Below are 27,252 nucleotides of genomic sequence, written 5' to 3' on the forward strand. Positions count from 1 at the left end.
GTCCATCAAAATGCTAATTGATAAGAGTTTCGATATTGTCTGGATTCCTCACTTGCAAATATACATTTCAGGCTGTGAGCCTGCCTAAATCTTGCTTTGTTCATTTTACCCGCTACGCTTTGCGAGCTTTTCTGTTCCTGGTTGTAAGTGGCCATCCCAGATGGCTACAATGCACAATTAAGAGTGGGAGTCAACCAGTTGTGTCTAAATTCAAGTATATTTATTCAGCCACAATGGTGATTTCACCACAACCAGCTGGAATATCAAATTGTCAATTGTCTGGAAAATTAGCATTTTCTCAGGAAAGCAGATGTCACATCCACATTGTGTCTTAAATATTTTCTTTCCATGCCAAAAAGCCCATGTCTGTCCAGTCTTTCCTCATAACTGTAAAAACTGACACAAGGCCGGTCTTGAAGTGCTTCTCTGCAGCGTCTCAATTCCCACTCCAGAGATTTGAGTGCAGAATTTAGGCTGCAATTCAGACAACACTACAGGAGCGGTACACTGTTTGAGGTGCTGTCTTTCAGATGAATTGTGAAACTGAGATCCTTTCTGTGCTTTTGGATGGAATTACAAAATCCCATTGGACCATTCAAAGAAGTCAAATTCGAACTCAGCCCCGAGATCATTACCCTTGGTCTCTGGATTACTCGTCCAGTGACAGTACCATTACATCACCACTTCCCCTGATTACTCAGAAGGAAATTATGTCAGAAAAATGGTAAGAAAATCACTGTATGGACCTTATTTTCAATTTCTGTCCTGAAAGCAACAACATTTGGAGCCAAGGGTTTCCAATTTTATCTACAAAGTTTTGTTTAGCATGCCTTTCACATGTTCCACTAAATTTATATGAGCACTATGTCTGTCTTTGCATAAAATGATAAGTTGCACCTGCCACTCGTGTTGGAATCCAGGAAAATTCAAAATCAACAGAAAAATGAATTTGAAACTGATTTCAATTATCCATGTCTACACCAGGAGAACATTAAAGTACTGCTGTACATTTGAGAGTCCTAATTAATCGGACCTGACAATCGGTTGCATCCTGCTCTTTTTGTAAATGTTATAATCCCGATACAGCTCAGGTGATTTATTGAGAATCCTTTCGCAATTTGAATCTGCTGTAATAAACCATATAGATGTTGATCAGGGCTGTCAAACACTCGGGAGTAAAAGATTCCCCTTATCTCTCGCTCATAGATAAGGTCTCAGTCTGGTTGTATGAATGTAATGTTTAATTCTTTAAGAACATAGTTTGGTACGTTCACACAAAAGTAACTGGAAAGAAATGTCCTTGAGGCACCAATGGGTGGAAGCAAAAACTTCAAGATAAAAGTGACTTCAGATTTACAAAATTAAAAGTCATTTCAACAAAAGGTCTTGAAAGTAATTTTTACCAATGCTTCAAGGATTCTCCAACGGCTAAAATTCCTCTCTCTAATCAGTTAAATGGATCACATTCTTAAGGGAATCCGTATCTGGGTTTAGCCCCTTATTTAGTTTCATTGGTTCTAATTTTCAGCTGAGACCCCCTTGTTTCACACAGGAAAGTGTCAATCACTTAACAGGCAATTGGTTAATTAAACATTAATCGATTATTCCAAATTAATTATCTTTCCACCACTTTTGTCCCACGTTCAAACTCCCTCCGTCACGTCTGGTCTCAGTTACGAGGTTTTAAACTCGTTCAATGTACCCTCATATCAGTAAGAGTACTTGCAGTACATAATTCGTAACATTTGAGACAGTCATGGACAGTATTCAAAATATTAGCCAATTTTATAACTTCTATTTCTACAACTTCAATAATTTTCAATAATTGTTATATTTTCCAGAATATTTTAGCCAACATTTTAAAGAACCCCTCTCTATAATTGTTTAATCGAACTGCGTTGGAGTAAAAATCATGAAGCAGTTATTAAAAAAGACTTTTGAAATTGCAAGAGAACCTGACACATTTATTCTGTCCCTCTTTCCATAGATGCTGACTGGCGTGCTGAGTATTTACAGCATTTCCTGTTTTAATTTCCAATTTCCAATTTCCAACATCTGTAATATTCTGCTTTTCGCTGAGACTCTCAGATCTTTGGGCAGGGGTATCGTCCCCTTTTTTCCGTTTTGTTTTCCCATCATCGACATCAGTGACAGAACACCCAGTCGAAAATGAGATGGATCAGTAGGTTGTGAGGGAATGGTTTAGAAACTGCTGAGCTAGCTTGAACAAAAAAGCATGAACTGCATTTAACTTCACGTAACGAAGATTGCTTGTATGCTGCACAAGTCATTTCTTGGCTGCATCCCTCCAACGAGAGTCAGTTGTCAGCAAGGCAGAATAAAAGGGGGCGTAAAAAGGTCAGAAATGTATTAACACAGTCAATAAAGGAAGATGATTAAAAGCAGCCAGAAATGATCTGGAACAGAAGGCCAGAGGCAGGATATGCTGACAGGTTTCAGACCATCACTGTCAGCCTGAAATGGTGGTTCGAAATGTAAACTGTGTGGCGATCAGTCACTTGTCTGTGATTTTTCTCCAACAGATCAATTAATGGCTGGAGGGCAGGCTCACCATCTAATTCAGCACAATCATTGGATTCTTGAAATTGGAGAAAATATAGGAGGCCCTCCTGCTTTTATAGCAGCAGCAGGATGCATGGCATGTAAGTGAGGGAGGTGGTGCCTCGCTTTCAATTGACTAAAATATAAAAAATATTTTATAAGCGCTAAAAATGAAATTTTTAAGTAATGTACAGAATCCTCGGTGATGCCTCTGCATTGTATTCGGGCTTTTCCTGGTGATTGTACAGTTTTTCTGTGGCATTTTCAGCATTTACCATACAATTTGATGTATCCTTTGCATATATTTTTATACATTCTTTTATTGGTTTGTGGGATGTATTTGTTACTGGCAAAACCGCCATTTATTCCCCATCTCTAATTTCCCTTGAGAAGATGTTAGTAACCCACTTTCTTGAATTGCTGCACTGGTGTAGATATACCCAGAATGCTGTTAAGGGGTGAATTCCAGGTTTGTGACAGCAAAGGTGTAGGAATGGTGATTCATTTCCAAGTCAGGATGCTATGTATCTTGCAGAGTAACTTGCAGGTGATGGTGTTCCCATGTAGCTGCTGCCTTTGAATTTATCGTAAGAAGTCTTACAACACAAGGTTAAAGTCCAACAGGTTTGTTTCAAATCACTGGCTTTCGGAGCACTGCTCCTTCCTCCGGTGAATGAAGAGGTATGTTCCAGAAACATATATGTAGACAAAGTTAAAGATGCAAGACAATGCTTTGAATGCAAGCATTTGCAGGTAATTAAGTCTTTACAAATCCAGAGATAGGGGTAACCCCAGGTTAAAGAGATGTGAATTGTCTCAAGCCAGGACAGTTGGTAGGATTTTGCAAGCCCAGGCCAGATGCTGGGGGAGGAATGTAATGCGACATGGACCCCCAGCATCAGGCCTGGGCTTGCGAAATCCTACCAACTGTCCTGGCTTGAGACAATTCACACCTCTTTAACTTGGGGTTACCTCTATCTCTGGATCTGTAAAGACTTAATTACTTGCAAATGCTCGCACTCGCAGTCAAAGCATTGTCTTGCATCTTTGACTTTGTCTACATATATGTTTCTGGAACATACCTCTTCATTCACCTGAGGAAGGAGCAGTGCTCTGAAAGCTAGTGATTTGAAACAAACTTGTTGGATTTTAACCTTGTGTTGTAAGGCTCAACCCAGTACAATGCCGGCATCTCCACATTTATCAATGGTAGAAGCCACTAGGTTTTCAAGGTGCTGTTGAAGAAACCTTAGTGAGTTGCTTCAGTGCATTTTGTAGATTATATATGTTGCTGCCACTGTGGGCTGGTGGCGTGAATGTTAAAGGAGATGGGATGTTGTTGGATTTGCACTCATCCAGGCAGTTGGAGAGTATAGCATCACATTCCTGACTTGTGCATTGTAGCTGGTGGACAGGCTTTTTGGAAGGTGAATTATTTGCTGCATAATTGCCAGCCTCTCATGCTCTGTATCTGCAGGATTTACATGGCTGTTAGTGTCTGGTCAATGGTAATCCCCAGGACATTAATGGTGGAAGATTCAGTGATGGTAATGGTATTGAATATCAAGGGGGAGATGGTTAGATTAGCACTTGTTGGAAATTGTCATTGCTTGCCACTTAGCCCAAACTTGATCGCTGTCCAGGTCGAACTGCTTCAGGAAATGGATTGCTTCAATATCTGAGAAGTTGTGAAAGGTAACCCTCACTGAACAACCATGAATAAACATCCCACTTTTGACCATGCATTGGAAGGAAGTTTGTTGATAAAGCAGCAGCTGAAGGTTGTTGGGCCTAGGATGCGAACCTGAGGAATGCCTGCAGCAATGTCCAGAGGCTGAGATGAATGGTCTCGAACTGCGGCAACCATCTCCCTTTGCGCTGGGTACGACTCCTACCCGTGGAGAATTTCCCCTCTGATTCCCATTGACTAAAGGTTTGCTAGGGCTCCTTGATACCACAACTGGTCAAATTCTGTCTTGATGTCAAGGGTATTCACGCTCACCTCATCTGGAATTCAATTCTTTTGTCCATGTTTGTACCATTTAAAAAAATATATATATTTTTATTGAAGTTTTTCCATTTTAACAAATGACACAACAAAGTCACAGGATTGTTACAGGATAGCAAAAATGTCTCCACATACAGAGATACAGAAGAACAACAATGGAGTTGGTTCAGTGCAATCACAAAACTCAGCTTGGTGTTTTCATACACATCACTAAAGAACAAGGGGAGGATAATAAGGCCATGGAAAAATGCTAAAATGGTGCACACCTTCCCACATGGTGATTGCTCGCAACGTCCATGAGAATTCAGGATAAGATGTTTGCACCATGTTCAGGCGTGCACCAGAACATATCTCCCTCAACTCCACACACAAGACGCAATAAGATCACATCATAATGTCCTCTTCTCAGATATCAGATCTGTCTGTACCCCTGAAGGAACCAGTCACAGATTTTTTAACCGCAAATTGGAATGAAAAAATTACTGAAAAAAATCACGAAGGCACAAGTTCTTTTTTAAAAATAAAGTAAGAGTGCCCAATTATTTTTTTCCAATTGAGGGGCAATGTAGCATGGCCAAACCACCTAACCTGCACATCTTTGGGTTGTGGGGGTGAGACCCATGCAGACACGGTGCAAACTCTACATGGTAGTGACCCGGGGCTGGGATTGAACCCAGGTTTTCAGCGCCAGTGCTAACCACTGTACCTGTGTGCCACCCTGCGAGGGCACTAGTTCTAAAAGGATATTTTACATATAACTACCAAATGCAACAAAGCCCCAATATCGGGCACAATATAGAACGATCACCATTCTACATATTGATGCAGAGAGGACCAGCAAATATTCACATAATTGGTATGGATTATCGTCCATGCGGTCAGTGCCTCTTAACGCAGGAACAAAGTTGGGATAAAAAACAAAATCTACCAGGAGCAGAAGGTCTCCGGGTAAAGGAACCAGGACATAGCCATGAGCCCATGATCCCGAGGTGCACACCCCTCACCACAAGACAGAGTTGGGGAAAAGTTCTCCTTTGAAACCTCACTCAGCCTTTCAGGACATCTCTGCCAAGAATGAATGTACCAAACATAAGAGGCAACAGGATAGCAACCACAGTACAGGACCTGGCCCAGCCCCACACGCTCTTGCATATGGAGTTAGTAAACCAAGGATACCCAGAACATGCCAAAGCTCGCTACCCAACCACTTCACCCCTCTTAAAACATAAGTACCCAATGCAACGCACCAGCCAACACTAGAAGAATCACACTGTCCTTAACCGAGGAGACTCCATCACCAAGGAGAAGATAATTTGTCAAGACACCCATTAAGTAGGCGACCTGGGAGGGGCCCGATTCACTGATCTCCACTATAAAGAAAATAAGCGGTGTCTAAAATACACTCTGTTCTCATGGATACAAAGATTACAGCACTTTTTAAAAAAAGGATAAGACTGTGCACAATCCACATACCACTTTACCGATTCAATATAGTTTTTGCTAAAAACAAATAACAAACTACCCTTGCCCTCGTGCTCAAACATCATTTATCCTTGTCAGGAGAGAAGACAACAGGAAATCCACACCATAATCACAAGACAACGATGTCCAGGGTTATTGATGAACTGCAGGATGATAACACCATCTATGTCACTTGGCAAGGCTACAACAGGATCATTGAATAACACTCAGGATCTCTCCAAAGTTCCATCGAATGAAGCATTATCAGCCTGCCATGTTATCGCCCTGACACCCAGGCAGCCAGACAACCAGGGAGTGAGGGGGGGGGGGGGGTTGATCCAACATGGTCGGCCATGTCCAATCCTTCCCGATTAACATAGCGGACAGAATGACATAAGACCAATGGTCTTCATCTGACCCCAGCTCCTCGAAGACCGGATATGATATGCTCCATCGAACCTTCTCTCAAGGATACATCAGCCTTTTTCTTCTAAAATGCTGTCTTTTCCAAGCGCAGCAGCAACCAAACTTTGATTTAACCCTTTCAGTGGCAGTGTCTTTCAAAAAGAAATTTCTACCAGAGTATTCTTGTTGAACCATTTTCTGTAATTAAGGATCTAGTAAGTTGATAGCACTGAATCTGTAAACGCACATTTATTTCTACATGTGCCTAATGAAATGTAAGTTACAAGTAAATGGATTTTTTTTCTAGTCTGCAATTCATTTTTGTAATCTGTAAACCTCCGACTCGTGTTAGTTTTCTCCAAAACACAGGATTTAAAAAAAAATATCTAAACTAAAACTGGTGAGTGATGATTTGATACAAAAACCTTAACATTCCAGGAAAATGCTCCCAGGCTTTATACTGTAAACATAGCCTTGTTGTTGTAAATGAGTTCCACTACAATGTTTTTGCAATGATGGCAACAGCTTACATTTATGTAACATCTGTTCCATCATAAACCTTCACATACATGTTATTAAACAAAATTTAACACCAAAGCCACATAAGGAATTATTCATACAGGTGCAGCTATAAATTGAAAATGCTTTATTCAAAATTAAAGATCTGTGAGAGCTGAGAAGAAATCTAATTCTTTAATAATCAAATTTTTCCTCTTTAGTCATCTTAATGCCCCACTCATCACAATACTCCCTCACGGCTTTTCATGGCTGATTGATGTTCAATGCAATGCAGCAATAGTGCCCTTTCTCTCTTATTTCCCAGATTAAACTCAATTTGAATTGGGTGCACCGCATGCTGTCACATTTATTTACGGTTGAACTAAATGGATTTCCACTATCCCCCCCCCCCCCAACCCCAGTTGAACTAGCGTTGCGATGCTGCCTGTTCTACTGCCTGTTCTGCAGAAGCTTGAAGAGAAATATTTCATGCAAGACATTCCCTGGAATTTGCTCATTGCTCTTTTCCCTGAGTTTAATGGTTGGAGATTCATGGTTCTGACTTATTTGGAGTTTGATTCTTCCATTTTTAAAAATTATTAACAGTCCTGTACCTCTCGCATGCTTGTGTCTTACTTTGCCACCTTGGTCTCCCCACAGAAGCCCTTATTTCCTTCACATAGAGCAGAAACTGTTTTGAGAATCTGTGTGCTGATTCAGGAGATGTCAAGAACATTTGAAAAGCTTGTGTGTTGTGATAGGACGGACTGCATTTCCCAGTTAGGGTTTTTCTGAGTTGGTAGGTAACTGTGATATGTTCCTGGCTTGCAGAGTTTCCAGTTGAACTGCTGGCTAATGGGAACTTGCTGACCCAAGTGTAATGCCTTCCGATTTTGTGAGGGGCTCAAAATTGACCATCTCCAGCAGATGGAAGAAGATTAATTAAAATAATAACTCTTTCCATCAGGTAGGAGTTTTCCACTTGTTCGATTCATTTTAATTTTCTCAGCGAGCAATGCTCAATGTCTTAATGCCCTGCAAAAATCTCCATCTTACAGCACATTTTAAATTGCCAAGGAATGCACTTTGGCAAAAGGAATGCTTTGCACAAATCTGCAAGGCTAATTTTATATCATCAATGGAGGTCACTCTGGAACTAATTGGCTCTAATTAGCATTCCCATGAGCTGTTAAATTCTTTGCCCGTAGCCGAGTTGCTCTCAATGAAGTGCAGAAATAATTCCTGCCAATGGAACTTGAAAATCACTTCTAATCTGATCCTTACAGAGAGATCAGATGCTGATCATTGTAAATGAGGGCAAGTGTGCTGACACAAATGGATTTGTAATCTGAGATTTGATTTGTGTAGCTGAACGTTTGTGGTGAATCACAATCCTAGTAATTCACACTGTTATATTGTATGTGTTGTGTCTTTGTAAGCTCGGTATACGAGCAGTTGCGCGGCTCTGCCCATAGGGGGAGATGAGGAGTTTGTACTGGGCTCCACTCTTGGCTCCGCCCATGGTTCCACCCATGGCTCCTCCCACTAACCAGAAGTATAAAGATCTGCAGTTGTGAGCCTGCTGCCAGTTCATCTCATCGCAGGCAGGCTCAGTTGTAAGACTATTAAAACCACTGTTCACTTCCTATCACGTGTCTTGTGAATTGATGGTCACATCAATTTAATAGTCTTGGGAAACCTGAAGAAAACGTTAGGAAACTTGAAGAAAACTACTATGGAATCAAACCTGATTGACCAGAACTCCACCCGCAGGCTGCAGAGGCGAAATAAATCTTTCTACACTGGCTCAGATGTTTCAAGGCCTACCTGGCTGAGTCAAGCACAGCAGAAACTACAGAGGAGCAGAAACTCAGCCTACTGCATGCAAGGGTGAGCCACCGTATCTCTACTCAACTTAACAGTACTACCTCGTATACGGCAGCCCTAGCCATGCTAGATCGAATGTACGTGAGGCCCATCAATGAGGTCTATGCGTGCCACATTTTTACGACCTGCCGCAGCGCCCTGCGGAGTCGTTGGATGAATTCTTGCGCGATTTAAAAGCTTTAGCTCGGGACAGTAATGATTAAGCTGTATCAGCCGAACAGCATATGGAGCTCGCTGTCCGAGATATGTACGTGGCAGGGCTCAGGTCAAACTATGTGCACCAGCGGTTACTTGAAATAGGGGACCAGAACTTGGAGGACACGGTAGAATTGGCTATCACCATGGAGGTCTCGTTCCGCAGCCTCACCTCGCTCCCCGCGGACCAAGCGACCCCATCCTGGGCCCCCGACCAGCGACTGCCTCGGGCCTGCGTCGCGCGGCCACCCACCCACTACGCAGCCCCAGTGTGCCATTTTTGCGGACAGCCCCAGCACCCATGGCAGCACTGCCCGGCTCGCAACGTGACCTACAGCAGCTGTGGTCGCAAAGGACACTATGCCCGGGTCTGCATGGCGAAGAAATCCCCCTCTCCAAACTCTCCGGGAGCCCAGAGCACTCGTTTCCAAAACTCACGGGCCCACAGGCCCGGAAATTCTGTGGCCCGTACTCCGAATCCGCCCCCACCCGACACGTGCGACTCATGGGGGCCGCCATCTTGGCAACCCCCCTCCACGCCGCCGGCCACGTGCGACTCATGGGGGCCGCCATCTTGGGATCCATCCTCTTCAAACTCTGAAACTCACCTCGAAGACTACGACCTCAGCGGACAGTCATCACGGGGCCACTCCAGCACAGCTGATCGAGCTGCCGACTACCCGCAACTCAGCGCGGTCACGTTGGACCAGTCGTGTCCGAAACACCTCAACAGGTACAGGACACCGTGCCTATCTTCCCTGCACGACAAACTATCTCCCTCGCTTCGGCTCACATTCCGTTCACCTCCAAGGGCCTTCAACGACCCATAACGACCCTTAACGCTAGCTACTCGAACTTCCGGCTATACGTACTCCCCGAACTCTGCGCCCCACTCTTACTGGGACTCGACTTCCAGTGCAACCTCAAAAGCCTCACACTCCGCTTCGGCGGACCCCTACCTCCACTCACTATCTGCAGTCTAGCGATGCTAAAAATCAACCCCCTCCACTCTTTGCCAATCTCACTCCGGACTGCAAACCCGTAGCCACTCGCAGCAGGCGGTACAGCCTGCAGAATAGGGTCTTTATCAGAACCGAGGTCCATAGACTTCTACGTGAGTGGATCATAGAGGCCAGTAATAGCCCCTGGAGAGCTCAGGTGGTGGTTGTCAAGACCGAGGATAAATTCCGAATGGTAATGGACTATAGCTAGACCATTAATCGGTTCACTCTCCTCGATGCGTACCCCCTCCCCACGATTGCAGACATGGTGAATCAGATCGCCCAGTATCGGCTCTTCTCCACGGTGGATCTGAAGTCTGCTTACCACCAGCTCCCAATCCGCCCGGAGGACCGCCTGTACACACATTCGAGGCAGATGGCCGCCTATTCCATTTCCTCCGGGTTCCCTTTGGCGTCACGAATGTGGTCTCGGTGTTCCAACGAGCAATTGACCGAATGGTGGACCAGTACGGGCTGCGGGCCACGTTTTCGTACTTGGACAATGTCACCATCTGCGGCCATGATCAGCAGGACCACGACGCTAGCCTCCATCTATTTCTCCAGACTGCCCAGAAACTCAGCCTCACGTATAACACGGAGAAATGCGTTTTCTGCACGAGCAGGCTAGCCATCCTCGGCTATGTCGTGGAAAACGGAGTCCTGGGCCCCGACCCGGACCGTATGAGCCCTCTCTTACAACTCCTTCTCCCTCATTGTCCCAGGGCCCTCAAGAGGTGCTTGGGATTTTTCTCATATTATGCCCAGTGGGTCCCTCAGTATGCGGACAAAGCCCGCCCACTATTTAAGGCCACACTCTTTCCTCTATTAGATGAGGCTCGCCAGGCCTTCACCTGCATCAAGGAGGACATCGCCAAGGCGGCCATGTGGGCGGTGGATGAATCCGTCCTTTTTCAGGTAGAGAGCGATGCCTCAGAGGTCGCTCTCGCAGCCACATTAAATCGGGCAGGGAGACCAGTCGCGTTTTTCTCCCGGACCCTCTCCGCTTCGAAACTTCGACACTCCTCGGTCGAAAAGGAAGCACAAGCCGTTGTGGAAGCTAAACGTCACTGGAGGCACTACCTCGCAGGTAGGAGGTTCACCCTCATCACCGACCAAAGATCGGTTGCCTTTATATTTGACAACTCACAAAGGGGCAAAATTAAAAACGATAAGATCCTACGGTGGAGGATCGAACTCTCCACCTACAAGTACGATATCATGTACCGACCGGGGAAGCTCAACGAGCCCCCAGATGCCCTGTCCCGCGGCACGTGCGCCAGCGCGCAAGACGACCCCCTGAAAACTATCCACAATGACCTCTGCCACCCGGGGGTCACCTGGCTCGCCCACTGTCAAAGCCTGAAATCTGCCTTTCTCCACCGAGGAGGTAAAAACCATCACCAGGGATTGCCCGACTGTGCGGAGTGCAAACCACACTTCTGTAGACCAGACAGGGCCCACTTGGTAAAGGCCTCCCGGCCCTTTGAACGCCTCGCAATCGATTTCAAAGGGCCACTCCCCTTGACCAATCGGAATGTGTACTTCCTGAACATCATCGACGAGTTCTCCCGCTTCCCCTTTGCTATCCTGTGCCCTGATATGACCTCCCACACGGTCATTAGGGCCCTGCACAGCATCTTCACCCTGTTTGGTTTCCCCAGCTACGTACACAGCGACAGGGGTTCATCCTTTATGAGCGACGAGCTGCGTCAGTATCTGCTCGACAAGGGCATCGCCTCGAGCAGGACTACCAGCTACAACCCCAGGGGGGACGGGCAGGTGGAGAGGGAGAACGCGACGGTCTGGAAGACCGTCCTACTGACCCTCTGGTCCAGGAAGCTCCCGACCTCCCATTTGCAGGAGGTCTTCCCCGACGTGCTCCATGCTATTAGGTCCCTCCTATGTACAGCCACCAATCAGACCCCTCATGTGCGTCTATTAGTTTTTTCCAGGGGCACTACCACGGGGGTTTCGCTCCCAGCATGGTTGAAGACACCGGGCCCGGTTCTCCTCCGGAAGCACATCCGGGCACACACAACTGACCCACTCGTTGAGAGTGTGCTCCTACTCGACTCGAAACCCCAATACGCGTTCATCGAATACCCTGACGGCCATCAGGACACTGTTTCCCTCCGGGACCTGGCGCCTGCAGGATCCAACTCCAACACTACTACCGCCGAGGTACCCCTCACACTGCACCCCACCCAACCCCCCGTGCCCAGCACCCCCACGCCTGCAGGTTCGCTGCCCGTGCTCCGCGCCCCTGCGCCTATGGGTTTCCGCGCTCCCCATCACCAGTCGAACCAGTCGGGTACGAAGCTCGGACCAAATCACCCCCGGAGTCCGCCATCGTACCCTCGCCGACCGCCGCCACCAGAAGAGGCTGCAACCCCGGCGCTACGTCAATCTCGGAGGACAACTCACCTGCCGGACCGACTCAATTTGGAGACCCATCACCCCCGCCGGACTTGATTTTTTTTACAGGGGGTGAATGTGGTGAATCACAATCCTAGTAATTCACACTGTGTTATATTGTATGTGTTGTGTCTTTGTAAACTCGGTATACGAGCAGTTGCGCGGCTCCGCCCATAGGGGGAGATGAGGAGTTTGTATTGGAGTCCACCCTTAGCTACGCCCATGGTTCCGACCACTAACTGGAAGTATAAAGATCTGCAGTTGTGAGCCAGCTGCCAGTTCATCTCGTCGCAGGCTGGCTCAGTTGTAAGACTATTAAAACCACTGTTCACTTCCTATCACGTGTCTTGTGAATTGATGGTCACATCAACGTTCACCATAAATGTTGCTACATGAATTTGAATTCCACAGAATAGAATGAAAGTAATATGGAGCAACACTTCACGTTATGTAACACAGGGCAGCCCAACATATGGCTTACAGGCCACAACCCGGCCTGCCATGCCTCTATGCCGGCCTGTTGACTTAGATACGTGGAAGTGACAGGCTGCTTTCCTCTCGTGTTTGCTGTTCTCGGGCTGATCAGTGAGCCTAGAAGCAGAAAACAAGGACGGGAAACGGTCTGTTTTTGGAGGAACAGTGTACTGCATGAAAGAGGGTGGCAATGATGCATTCTCGCTCCACCTTTGGTGGCATCCTGCATCTTTCCCCCTCCCACGCAGACACTGGCCCCCTAAAGGAGACAAGAGGGTGGCGTGGACTGGGAAAGCCATGAACAACGGCAGTTGCAGCAACCATGCCCATTCAGCCTCCGCTATTTGGGGCAGAATGAAGAAGAGCACCTTGGTATATTTAGAGCCATCCCCAATTCCTCTTCAGAGGGTAAATGTCCAAATCTTGCAGTTGTGGGTGGGAAATGAAAGAGTGAATGTTTGTGATGGTGGATGAGCCTGAGAATGAGCATGTGAGAGTGACTGAATGCAGTTGCGTGTGATGCATGCGAGAACCCTGAAACTGGGAGTGAGCCAGACATGCGCACACCCTTCCCTCCTCCCTCCTTAAAAGCCTATACACAAAGCAAGCCAGAGATGAGAAACTGAGAGGCAACCTGCTTCCGACCCCAACTTTTGTATGAATTCTGTCAAGTCCAGTTTGGATTGTACACCACCAGAGACGAACACAGGGTCAGTGTTAGCTAGTCCCAGCTCCTTAGCTGAGCCCTGCTACCCACTCCTTTCCCTGGAAATCAGGTCTTGGGGCCTAGTCTGTCTCTGTCTAGCTCTGCTTTGGAAGCCAAAAGGCAAAAAGGTTTTAGGGTTAGGTACTTTTGGGCGCGGCCGTTTTGGCACGGCCGTTTTGGCGCCAACCCGTTTTGGCGCCGGCTGTTTTGGCGCCGGACGTTTTGGCGCCAAAATAACATTTCTTTATTATTAGCCTCAGGTGAGTTGGCTGGTGCGGGTGCGTTGAGTTGGGTGCTGGTGCGTTCTATCACCATCTGTTTATATATTGGCGTTATATATTGGCATTATTGACGTTTTGGCACCAAAATAACATTTCTTTATTTGTGAATTAGCCTCAGTTGAGTTGGCTGGTGCGGGTGCGTTGAGTTGGGTGCTGGTGCGTTCTATCACCATCTTTTTATATATTTTGTAACTAAACCAATTCGCATACCCATATGATGGCTGAGGCAGTATCAACGAAACGTGGTAAAGAAAAATTTGTTCATAACGGATTCCTTTACGTCTTTGACAAAACAAGCAAAGGTGACAGCGAAGTGAAATTTTGGCGTTGTGAGCAAAAAAACCGGTGCAAAGCACGTCTCCATACTAAAGCTGCAAACGTGGTGAGGCAGCTGAACAGCCATTCGCATGATGCTTCTGCTGCACAAGTAGAGGTTGCACTCGTGAAAACTAAAATAAAAAAGAGAGCACAGGAAACCCTTGAGGCACCGACTGTAGTTGTTAATGAATGTTTGACAGACATATCCCAAGCTAGTCTACCAGCCATTCCTAATATATCTGCTTTGAGGAGAATGATAAGCAGAAAGCGTAATTATGTATTGAACGCCCCCACCAATCCAAGTGATTTACAACAATTGATTGTGCCAGAATGCTACAGGATATATGTCCCTCAACCAGGAGTGGAAGAAAAATTTTTACTTTGTGATAGCGGACCAGGTCACGACCGGATATTAATCTTCGGAAGACAGAGCTGGCTACAGCACTTATTGACATCTGATATGTGGTTTGCAGATGGCACATTCAGTATTGCTCCCAGCCTCTTTTCTCAGATATATGTAATTATGGTAAAAAAACACGGAGGAGTTACTCCTACGGTTTATGCTCTTTTGCCCAACAAGCAACGCACCACATATACGAGAATGTTCGCATTATTGAAAGAAATCGAACCCAACTTGAAACCCAGTTCAATCGTCTGTGATTATGAACAAGCTGCGCACAGTGCTATGAAAGACATATTCCCTGATGTTCAAATAAAAGGATGTTTTTTTCATTTAGCGCAAAATATGCAAAAACATCTAGCTAGTATGGGGTTCCGTAGTTTGTATAACACTGATCCAGATTTCGCGTTAAAAGCTAAAATGATTATTGCCATTGCCTTCGTCCCTTTGAACAAAATCGATGAATATCTGGATGCTTTAGCGACCCAACTGCCGCAAGAACTTCAAGATTTACTGAACTGGTTTGAAGATACATATGTTGGTCGTCTGAACAGACGAGGAAATGGTAGGCGAACACCTTTATTTCGCCCTGAGATTTGGAACCTTTATCAGAGAACATTAAACGGGGAAGACCGCACAAACAATAATGCGGAGGCAGCCCACCGTCGATTGAAATATGAACTTGGCATGCATCATCCCACCATATGGAAACTAATTAAGAACTAGCCGGCCATGAACCGCCACAAAAACTAAAAAAGTATAGAGATGCAGATAAAAGAATACATGAAACTGTTCTTAAATTTGAAAACATGGATGCTATCGAGTACTTGAGGAGCCTTGCTCATAATTACCAAATGAACTAAACTAAAGGTTTTTTAACTTTAGTTTTTAACTAAATGAACTAATTTAAGGTTTTTAACTAAATTAACTAATTTAAGGTTTTTAACTAAATGAACTAATTTAAGGTTTTTAATTTACAATAAAGATAAAAGAATACATGAAAGTGTTCTTATATTTGAAAATTTGAGTACTTGAGGAGCCTTGCTCATAATCACCAAATGAACTAAACTAAATGAACTAATTTAAGGTTTTCTGTCGTCTGCGCCCAAACGGCCGCGCCAAATTGGCTGCGCCCAATTGTCCCATGGCGCCCAAACGGCTGCGTCCAAACGGCCGCGCCAAAACGGCCGCGCCCAATTGTCCCATCCCCAAGGTTTTATTGGTTAGCTTTGCTGCTTGGCACTTTTTAATGGTCAGCTTTGTGAATTAATTGGGTCGCACGTGGCGCAGAGTTTAGCACTGCTGCCTGTGGCGCCTAGATGCCAGGTTCTATCCCACCCTGGGTCACTGTCTGTGAGGAGTTTGCACAATCTCCTCATGTCTGCGTGGCCTTCACCCCACAACCCAAAGATATGCAGGTTAGGTGGATTGGCCACACTAAATTTCCCCTTTAAAAATAAAAAATCATCGTGAATTGATTTAGTCTTAAATGATCAATTTAGTGCTTTGATATTGCTTTTTTAAAAATTCATGTTCAATGTGCCAAACCTTATCTTTCCAAAATTTGCTCATTGGCTCCTTGGGTGAGAATAAAATTGCAATGTGGCCCCTCAGGTGAAAAGGTTGTACAATCTTGATCTGACATCACAAAAGCAATACCAATAGTATATGCAGTGTTTGTCCAAAACAATATTGTTTCAAAGAGCATTTAATATGTTTAATGAGTTGTCATTTGTGCATTTTACACTTTTAAGTACTTCAGTAACATTTCAACAAGAAGTTTGTTATGAAGTCAAAAACTTTTAATGTTTGTACATTTCTCCAATCCTATTTCAAAATCATTGGAAACTTACAGGAAATTCCTTCAGCAATGTAACAAATATTTGTATGTGACTTGGAAAAAGTGTAGATTTTTCACATTTTGAAATAGAAATAAAACCTTTTGCGACAAATATAATTTCTGCCAGGTGTGAGGGTGCTATTGGGCATGATTTTGCTGGAATAGACCCCTTTAGATTTGTCTCTACTCTGGACTTTTAAACCTATTAGACACAGGTTTTCTGAATGTGCAAGCTGTTAACAGCGCAATCATTTGGGACCATGGAGAGCAATGGAACAATGTATCCCCCTCTTGATTGGGAAATAAGCAAGCAAAGAAAGGAAAGAATTCAATGTCAAATTAGGTACAGGAAAAGAAATAATGAGATATGAAATAATATTGCATTAAGAGAGAATCAAATGAGAGAGAGTGGTGAGAGTCACACTCCGTCCCTTGCTGTTGATTCCCATACGCGACCCCCTCCATCCCTCTATCACTCAGCTGTGCCTGGATCCTTTGACAATCCTGCGCCATGAGTGGGTGCATTATCGGCAGCAGCCACTGCCTTTCAGCTGATGCTGCCACGTAATGAAGAGCTGCCGGGCTCTGATTGATGGGTAACCCTCAGTGGGCAGGACCTCTGCCCCCATGGTCCTTGATCTTGGGGAACCACCGTCAATGCCCAATTGATTGGTATTTAGTGTGGCAGGCCTTCCTGAAACAAAAACACAGAACTCTCACTGGACCTCCAACCAACCGGCAAGACCCCTGTCCCTGCATTATGTTCCATCCGTTGAATTTGTGAAGATTGCTGTCAAATTACTTCCAAAAAGAGAAATAGAGAAAGAAAGATTGGGCTGGTTCCTCTGAGCCTCTGCGCTGAAATCATGATCGGCGCAGGGGCGGAGAATGGGCGTTTACGCCAACATCCGGTCCGACGCCGTTCCCCGATTCTCCGGTCCCTGTAGAATCACTTGGGAGTCTCTCGCACACGAACTATGTGGCAAGGGTAGAGGGCCATTGACAGAGGCCCTCCCTCCGCAATTTTCCGAGGAGAAACTGGCCCCGGTCCCGACGCGGTAGTTCTAACCACCTATCAGCCGTTGGGAACGGCCGGTGGCTGCTGCAGACTCATTCCGCGGCAGCCCTGGTGGGACGTGGGGGGATTAATCAGAGAAGGGCCTCATGGACGGCCAGGGGGCGATCGAGCATCACGGGCTCGCGTAACGCGCGTTCTCAGGGGGGGGGGGTTACACTTCTGGTGCCGCTCTGTGATCTGAGTCCGCCATGTCCCACGGGGCTCCCGACACGAAGTGCGGGGCTCCGTATCCGCAGCCAGAACTGCGAGAAGCATTCCAGGGCCCTGCAGGTAGGAGAATCGCTCAGGAATTTCTTAAGGAAAGTCCAGAGTGATTCCCCAGCGTTTTTTCGCTGACGTGGGGACTTAGCCTCATGTCTTTTTCCTCTCTCAATTCAAAGCAAAAACGTATACTTTTAAAATCCCCAGTGATGAAAACCTGAAGAAATGAGTCTCCACATTTGTAATAGCTTAGTTTTTCTGCCAAGGAGATTAACTTGTAACAATTAACACTCAATGGGGGCAATTTTGAGTCCTTACTCTCTGTCTGTAGGCTCAAATTCCAGAGAGATAATCATTCAAGCAGCATGACCCGGGAACCTAATTTCAATATGTTAGCATATATTAGCGAGCACTCTGTCCAGACCCTCGCAGTGTCGGCCTTGTGTTGGAGTGATGGCACTATCTCCTTGGACAGAAGGTGATGAGACTCCACCTGTCGGCCTTGTCATATAAAGTGGGATGCTGTTAACCCTTCCTGATTCTCGCGACTCTGCCTCTGCAGTTCTGTCGGCTCTGGTGCAACCGGACTAAGGAGCACGTCATCTGACTGGGGCTCATCAGTGGCCTGGATACTGGCATCCGCCCAAGTGCCAGGTCGCTGTAACTTCCCTGCCTCCAACTGCTGTGGATCATCAACTGTGAGGTGCTCCCCAGTGAATGAACCAGAAACCTACGAAGTGTGAGTTTCTGTGCTGGTGGAGGATGGGGGTGACAGATGTGATGCTTTTTCTATTGTGATGTCCAAGAATTCCCCTTTGAGCTGCTCAGATCTGAGGTTTCCAGGGGGCACGAGGATGGTCCCAGCTGCTCATCCGATTGACCTGCAGGGGAAGGGGGATGGCATAAGTACATCATGGGGAATAAATGATGCATGATGTTTTCTCATGTGAGGTTTGAGGAATGATTGTGTTCTCACTTTTACTCGCTGCCCCAATTCGCCTTCAGCAAGGCGCAGTTATACTCCTCCCTGGCCAGCTGAAGATCTCTTTCCTTATTCGGGATGAGGGTATGGAGCCCTCTCATGAGCTCAAGTGGCTGTGCCCTCACATGCTGGTTGTGCTCGGTTGAGTCCTGTGGGAATAAAGATGGGGCGAGTGCAGGCAGGAGTCCAGCCAGCTTCGATGGTTGAGGACTGGCATGCATGGGCCTTGAGTGGGGTCCAGCCAGTTCAGATGGTTGAGGTCTGGCATGCATGGGACTTAGCAGGGATGCGAGGAGCAGAGTTGAGGCTGAGGGATACCATGGGGATTGGGATGGGTGTGAAGGGGCTTCATGACTGGTGGGCAACCTGCGGGGTGGCTGGGTGAGCCACTATCATGAAGGGATGAGGGGGTGCAATGGGAGACTGGAGGTGGAAGACTTGCCTTGCCACAAGGAAGGCCTTTCATTTTCTTTCGCCGCCCAGTCCTCTTCTGGAGTGAGCTGACACTCACTAATGCTGCAGTCGTCTCCCAGGTCGGGGTGGTCACCTTCCTAATGGGGCACTTCCTGGAGAGCGAGTGCAGGATGTCCCGAAGTCTGGACAGGATTTCCCTCCGAGAATCTTGGAGCAGACTTCCAGGCTGCAATTTCACCTCCAATGGATCTGAAACATGTGCTGGGGAGGTGTTTATATGGAGTGATTACGTTTCCCGGGGGCGGGTAAATCAGCGGGAAGCCTCATTGTGTGATTCATGTGGAGAAAAAAAATGATTGTTTGTGAGGCTCTGTTTTTCTGGTCTCACTGGACCCGACACTTTGCCATTTTTTGGTAAGGTTGTGGCCGTGATGTCACCCACACAACAGTGGCAGTTGGAGTCTGGGTGCTGCAGAAAACATGTTTGAATTTGGTGATTTGGTAAGTCAGGGAGGAGGTGCTGTTATGCCTTTTCACAAAAAGGAGATGTACAAGAGAGAGAACCAGATATGGCGAGACACAAGAGCTGAAACCCTCACATTAATTAAGTATGCTGGTAGGTACTCAGAAATAGAGGTAGCTTTAAATAATTTACATCTGTTTGTGGGTGTTAGGAGTAAGTTATAAAACCTTTAGGTTTCAGCTTAATTTATATTGCTGCAGTTTTAATTTAATTTTTTTAAATTGCATGTACGTCTGTTGATTTGTTTCGATACCTGCATTCAATTGAATGTTGCACAACTCTGAATGGAACACAGGGTATAAAAATCTTGGCTGTTTCCTAGCAGCCAGTGGCACACGCAGAAAAAAATAATAATTTTACTTCAGTTGGAGCAAGATGACCTAGAAGGAAGCAGTATTCCACAAAAACTGCTTGAACAGGCAGGCCTATACGCAAGGAAAGTTACGCAAGGACAGAAAGTAAGTCCCAGAAGTTAAAGATGAAAGATCCAGAAACCAGGGAGAAGGACAAAAGCAAATTCCAGGAAGAGTTTCTGGAGAAAGGGGCAAAAACAGGAACCTGAAAATTTTTTCCATTCGGTGAAATTAAGTGTGAGGAGCAGAAAGAGACCCCAAAAAGAAACAGCTTCAGAAAACAGACAGAAAGTGAAGTGAGCTTGCATGGAGACAGAGATCCAAGACTGGTGACTCTTTACTACAGGCATGTGAAGCAATGGTGTTCTGTTGGCGTGGCTAGGTATTTGAGAGGTTGTGTGGAAGGAAGCTGGAATGCAAGTGGCCATCCAGAGCAGGGAATACTGAAAGGAGAGAGTCAAACTGGCTATGATGGACTGGGGAACATTACTGAAAGAAAGAACAACGGACAGGCAATTGCAAGCATTCAAGGAATGAATAGGTGAACTCCAAAAGTTGTTTATTCCTTTTTGGTGCAAAAGAAAGGTAATTATAGAACAGTACAGCACAGAACAGGCCCTTCGGCCCTCGATGTTGTGCCGAGCAATGATCACCCTACTTAAACCCACGTAACCCGTATACCCGTACCCCAACAATCCCCCCATTAACCTTACACTACGGGCAATTTAGCATGGCCAATCCACCTAACCCGCACATCTTTGGACTGTGGGAGGAAACCGGAGCACCCGGAGGAAACCTACGCACACACGGGGAGGACGTGCAGACTCCACACAGACAGTGACCCAGCCGGGAATCGAACCTGGGACCCTGGAGCTGTGAAGCATTGATGCTAACCACCATGCTACCGTGAGGCCCCACAGCCTCAATTGTGGCCAAAATTGTGGTAATTGTGGCCAAACCATGACTTACAAGGGAAATTAGAGATAGTATTAGATTCAAAAAAGAGGCTTCCAAAATAAAAAGAAAAAGTAATCAACCTGAGAATTAAGAATAGTTTAAAATTCGGCAAAGGCAGACCAAGAGAATGATTAAGAAGGGGAAAATAAAATTTGAAAGTAAACTAGTGGGGAACATAAAAACTAGCTGTAAAAGTTTCTATAGGGATGTAAAGAGAAAAAGATTGATTAAAAATTAATATAGGCCCCTTACAGTCAGAAACGGGGTAATTCATAGCAGGAACAAAGAAATGGCTGTGGAACTAAATTCGTACTCTGCCTTCACTAAGGAAGACGTACATAATGTGCCGGAAGTCCTGAGAAAGACCTGTTTTAATGAAGGGCTGAAGGAAATTAGAAATAGTTTTGGGAAAATCAATGGGATTGAAGGCGGACAAGTCTCCAGGGCCTGATAATCTACACCCCAGAGTAATTAGGGCAGTGATCCTAGAAATAGATCCATTGGCCATTTTCTAAAATTCTTTGGACTCTGGAATGGTTCCGACAGATTTGAGGGTACCGAATGTAACCCCGCTATTCAAAAAGGGAGGTAGAGAGAAAACAGGGAACTATAGACCAATGAGCCGAACGGCGGTAGTAGAGAAGTTGCTGGAGTCCATTATCAAGGATTTCATGGCACAGCATTTGGAAAGCTGTGGTGTAATCATACAAAGTCAGCATGGATTTACAAAAGGTAAATCATGTTTGACAAAACTACTAGATTTCTTTGAAGATATAACTAATAGAGTTGACCAGGGTGAACCAGTGGATGTGGTTTATTCAGACTTTTCAGAAGGCTTTCGACAAGGTCGCGCATAGCAGATTAATATGTAAAGTTAAAGCACATGCGATTATGGGTAGTGTCTTCAGAGGGATGGAAACCTGATTAGCAGCAAGGATGCAAAATGCTGGAATAAATGAGAATTTTTCTGATCGGCAGGCAGTGACTAGTGGGGTATCGCAGGGATCTGTGCTAAAACCACAGATGTTCACATAATATATAAATGGTTTGGACGAGGGAATTAAATGTATTATCTCCAAATTTGCAGATCGTAAAGTTGGGTGAGAGGTGAGCTGTGAGAAGGATGCAGAGATGCTTTGGGCAGGCTGAATGAGTGGGCACCTGGATCACAGATGTAGTACAATCTGGATAAATATGAGGTGATCCGCTTTAGTAGCAAAAATAGGAAGGCAGATTATTATTTGAATGTGTGTAAATTGAGAGAGGTGAATACTCAGCGAGACCTTGGTGTCCTCGTGCATCAGTTGTTGAAAGTAAGCACACAGGTACAGCAGGCAGTAAAGAAGGCAAATGGTATGTTGGCCTTGATAGCGAGAGGATTTGAGAATAGGAATAGAGATGTTTTACTGCAATTTAACAGTGAATCGGGAGGCCACACCTGGAATATTATGCGGAGTTTTGGTGTCCTTATCTGAGGAAGGATGTTCTTGCTCTTGAGGGGGTGCAACGAAGGTTTACGAGGCTGATTACTGGGGTGGTGGGACTGTCATATGAGGAGAGACTAAATTGGTTCGAATTGTGTTCTTTGGAGTTTAGAAGGGTGAGAAGGGATCTCATAGAAACTTATAAAATTATTATTTTTAAAAGTTTAGAGTACCCAATTCATTTTTTCCAATTAAGGGGCAATTTAGCATGGCCAATCCACGTACCCTGCACATCTTTGGGTTGTGGGGATGAAACCCACACAAACACTGGTAGAATGTGCAAACTCCGCATGAACAGTGACCCAGAGCCGGGATGGAACCTGGGACCTCAGCGCCGTGAGGCTGGAGGGCTAACCCACTGCGCCACCGTGCTGTCCTGAAACTTATAAAATTCTAACAGGTTTAGACGTGGTATACTCAGAAAGAATGTTCCCAATGGTGGGGGAGTCCAGAACTAAGGGCCATAGTTTGAGGATAAGGGGTAAACCTTTTAGGACTGACGTGAGGAGAACTTTTTTCACCAGGGAGTGGTGAATCTGTGGAATTCACTACCATAGAAAGTAGTTGAGGCCAAAAGGTTGTGTAATTTCAACAAGGAAATAGATATAGCTATTGGGGGCTAAAGGAATTAGGGATATGGGAGGTAGGTGGAAACAGGGTATGAACTTGATGATCAGCCATGATCATAGTATATGGCGGAGCAGACTCGAAGGACCAAATGGCCTCTTGCTTCTATTTTCTACGTTTCTATGTAAACGCTAGTTGTGGATACTTTGTGACGACATCCGAGATAGAGCATTGTTTGGGAGAAGATTGCAAGGCGTGTTCTTCAAGAGTGGACATAGGAAACCCTTGTGTGGAAGACAGAGTTCCAGTGAAACCAGTTGGCTCACAGTATGACGAGCATCTGGAGGGAATTGCTGAGAAATCTGTAGAAGTTGTTTGGGTGGAAACTGCCACTTGGTTTCAGAGTAAGGTAAGGTAAAGCTGCCATAGTCCCAGATGATCATAGGCTGCTTTCCCCTTTGTGGGGATGTGATGACTGGTGGTGATTTAACCTGAGAATGACCACACCTCTGGTGACGGGAAAGACCGAGAAGGTGGGCTTTCATGGTTTCAGAGTATTGGATGTCTGACCACAGGCTGCCTATTGGTTTACATGGACTGTTTTTTACACTATGAACATTAGGATGTAAGATAAGAACTAGGAGCAGAAGTAGACCGTCCGGCCCTTCGAGCCTGCTCCGCCATTCTATAAGATCATGGCTGATCTATTCGTGGTCTCAGAACCACTTACCCGCATTCTCGCCATACCCCGTAATTCCTTTATTTTTCAAAAAAACATCTACCCTATCTTTAAATATATTCAATGAAGTAGCGTCTACTACTCCTTTCGGTAGGGAATTCCATACTTTAACCACCCTCTGAGTGAAGAAGTTCCTCCTTGATTCAGTCCTAAATCTGCTCCCCCTAATCTTGAGGCTATGCCCTCTTGTCCTACTTTCTCCTACCAGTGGAAACATCCTTTCTACTTCTATCTTATCCATTCCCTTCAAAATTTTATATGTTTCTATTAGATCCCCCCTCAACCTTCTGAATTCCAGTGAATATAATCCCAATCTACTCAGCCTCTCCTCATACAATAACCCCCTCAACTCCGGAATCAGCCTAGTGAACCTCCTCTGCACCTCATCTAGTGCTAGCACATCCTTTCTCAAGTGTGGAGACCAAAACTGCACACAGTACTCCAGGTGTGGCCTCACCAGCACCTTGTACAACTGCAACATTACCTCTCTACTTTAAAACTCAATCCCCTTCGCAACGAAGGACAAAATTCCATTTGCCTTCCTAATTACTTGTTGCACCTGCAGACCAACCTTCTGTGACTCATGCACAAGTACACCCAGGTCCCTCTGCATAGCAGCATGCTGCAGCTTTTTACCATTTAAGTAATAATCCGTTCTATTGTTACTCCTACCAAAATGCACAACTTCACACTTATTGACATTATACTCCATCTGCCAGACCTTTGCCCACTCACTCAATGTGTCAATGTTCCTCTGTAAGGTTTTACAGTCCTCAGTACACTTTGCTCTGCCACACACCTTTGTGTCATCTGCAAACTTGGATACCTTACATGTAATCGTCTATATAAATTGTAAATAATTGTGGTCCCAACCGATCCCTGAGGCACACCACTCGTCACTGATTGCCAGCCAGAATAGCACTCATTTATTCCCACTCTTTGTTAGACAACCAATCCTCTATCCATGCTAGTACTCTACCCTTAACACCATGCATCCTTATCTTATGCAGCAACCTCTTGTGCGGTACCTTGTCAAAGGCCTTTTGGAAATCTAGGTACACCACATCCACTGGGTCCCCTTTGTCTACCATGCTCGAAATGTCTTCATTGAATTCCAAGAGATTCGTCAAGCATGACCTGCCCTTCATGAATCCATGCTACGTCCATTCAATGGGACAATTTCTATCGAGGTGCCCTCCTATCTCTTTCTTGATAATAGACTCAAGCATCTTCCCCACGACAGAGGTTAAGCTAACCGGTCTATAATTCCCCATCTTTTGTCTACTTGTCTTCTGTAGATAGATTCTGTAACTTGTGTTATCCTTATGAATCTATATATATTTGTAAAGGGATAGCGGGATGAAGGACTATTGTATATTCGTTCATATTTTTTTGTTGAATAAAAATGTTAGGCATTCTTTATTTTCATTTGAAAAAGGTAACCAAAAAAATGAAATGACCCCCAAAAATCTGGACATCGATGTTAGAATAGTTTGGAATGTAGAGCTCATGAAATATATGCGTAGCTGTCAAAAGAGGTATCTGCGGGTTTTGATGCAGCAAAAAAAGCTATTCTTTATACATCTCAATTGCTCCATGAGGCATACAGGCAGAAATTTCTGAACGTAAGGAAACAGCCTGGACAGACCTATATTGAATTTGAGAGGGTACTGCATGTAATTTTGACTGCTGTATACAGTTATTAAAGGTAGAGACGACACATGAAACTCGTACAGAAGTAATTCTCCTGGAAGAAATTCAAGATTCATTTCCTCTAATAGCGAGGACCCATGTTGAAGACCAGAGGTTAAAATGGCTAGATATAAGCGGGGATAACTGATGACTGATATGAGCTGGTCCGCAGATCAAAATCTTTTTTCCCCCCACATAAACCCAAATAGGTAGAAGGTGGAAGGAAGATAAGTAACCAGCGAAGAGAAGGGACATTTGGGTATGGTCTGGAAATATCTACTTGGACTGGAAAAGAAGGTACTGAGGATGAAAGTGAGATTTAAAGACCAAAGTGTTTCCATTGTAACAAGGTGGGATATCTGCAGGCAGATTATTGGAAGCTAAATGGAGGAGCAGGAACACCTGAACAGGTGCTGGAATGTGCTGACTAGGGGCTTTTCACAGTAACTTCATTTGAAGCCTACTTGTGACAATAAGCGATTTTCACTTAAGGAATCAACAAAGCTATGAGGGAGGAGCTGGCCAGAGTTCATTGGAAAATGAGCCGAGCAGGGAAGACAGTGAAACATCAATGGCAGGGTTTAGGGGGGGTTATTTGGGAGGCACATAAATTCATCGCAAGGAGGAGGAAACCTGCTAAGGGGAGGACAATGTATCCATGGCTGATGAGGGATGTCAAGGACAGCACGAAAGCTAAAGAAAAAGCATACAAAGTGGTGAGGATCAGTGGGAAACCAGAGGATTGGGAAGCCTTTAAAAGCGAGCAGAGTACGAGTGCAAGCTAGTTAGTAATGTAAAGGAAGACAGGATGAGTTTTTTCAATATATAAAAGGTAAGAGAGAAGTAAAAATAGACATTGGACCACTGGAAAATGTGGCTGGGGAAGTAATAATAGGAAACAAAGAAATGGCACATGAACTGAATTACTTTGTATCAGTCTTTGCAGTGAAAGACACCAGTGGGACGCCAGAGCTGCAGGAGGACCAGGGGGCAGAGGTGAGTGCAGTGACCATTACAAAGGAGAGGGTTCTGGGGAAACTGAAAGGTCTGAAGATGGCTAAATCACCTGGACCGGATGGACTACACTCCAGGGTTCTAAAAGAGGTAGTTGAGATTGTGGAGGCATTGGTGGTGATCTTTCAGGAATCACTGGAGGCAGGAAGGGTCCCAGAGGACTGGAAATGGCTAATGTAACACCGCTGTTTAAGAAGGGAGGGAGGCAGAAGATGGGAAATTATAGGCCGGTTAGTCTGATTTTGGTCATTGCTAAGATTTTAGAGTCCATTATTAAAGATGAGATCACAGAGTACTTGGAAGTGCATGATAAACTAGGACTGAGTCACGGCTTCGTCAAAGGGAGGTCATGTCTGACAAATCTTTGAGCAAGTAACAAGGAAGTCAGACAAAGGACAACCAGTGGACGTGATTTATTTAGAATTCCAGAAGGCCTTTGAAAAGGTGCCGCGTAGGAGACTGTTAAATAAGTTAAGTGCCTATGTTGTTACGGATTAGGTCCTGCCATTTATCGAAGATACGTTTATTGGCAGAAGGCAGAGAGTGGGGATAAAGGGGTCTTTTTCAGGATGGCAGCCAGTGACTAGTGGTGTGCCTCAGGGGCCTATGCTTTTTTAAAACTTTTTTTAGATTACCCAATTATTTTTTCCAATTAAGGGGCAATTTAGCGTGGCCAATACACCTACTCTGCACATTTTTGGGTTGTGGGGGCGAAACCCACGCAGACACGGGGAGAATGTGCAAACTCCACACGGACAGTGACCCAGAGCCGGGATCGAACCTGGGACCTCAGCGCC

General features: G+C 45.3%; 1 protein-coding gene across 5 annotated transcripts in view; it reads left to right on the forward strand.

Moving 5' to 3' along the window:
• Positions 1-27,252, forward strand: part of LOC119975416 (inactive N-acetylated-alpha-linked acidic dipeptidase-like protein 2) — a 1,151,524-nt gene that overhangs the window by 83,788 nt on the left and 1,040,484 nt on the right. For 2 of the 5 annotated variants that reach the window (XM_038815043.1, XM_038815042.1), the window contains exon 3: positions 2,544-2,663. The exons of the other annotated variants lie outside the window; for them this stretch is intronic. The gene's annotated coding sequence lies outside the window, so the exon portion shown is untranslated. The remainder of the gene's footprint in view (positions 1-2,543; positions 2,664-27,252) is intronic. 5 annotated transcript variants of the gene reach the window in all.

Source organism: Scyliorhinus canicula, chromosome 13 (genome assembly GCF_902713615.1).
Source record: "Scyliorhinus canicula chromosome 13, sScyCan1.1, whole genome shotgun sequence".
NCBI lineage: Eukaryota > Metazoa > Chordata > Chondrichthyes > Carcharhiniformes > Scyliorhinidae > Scyliorhinus > Scyliorhinus canicula.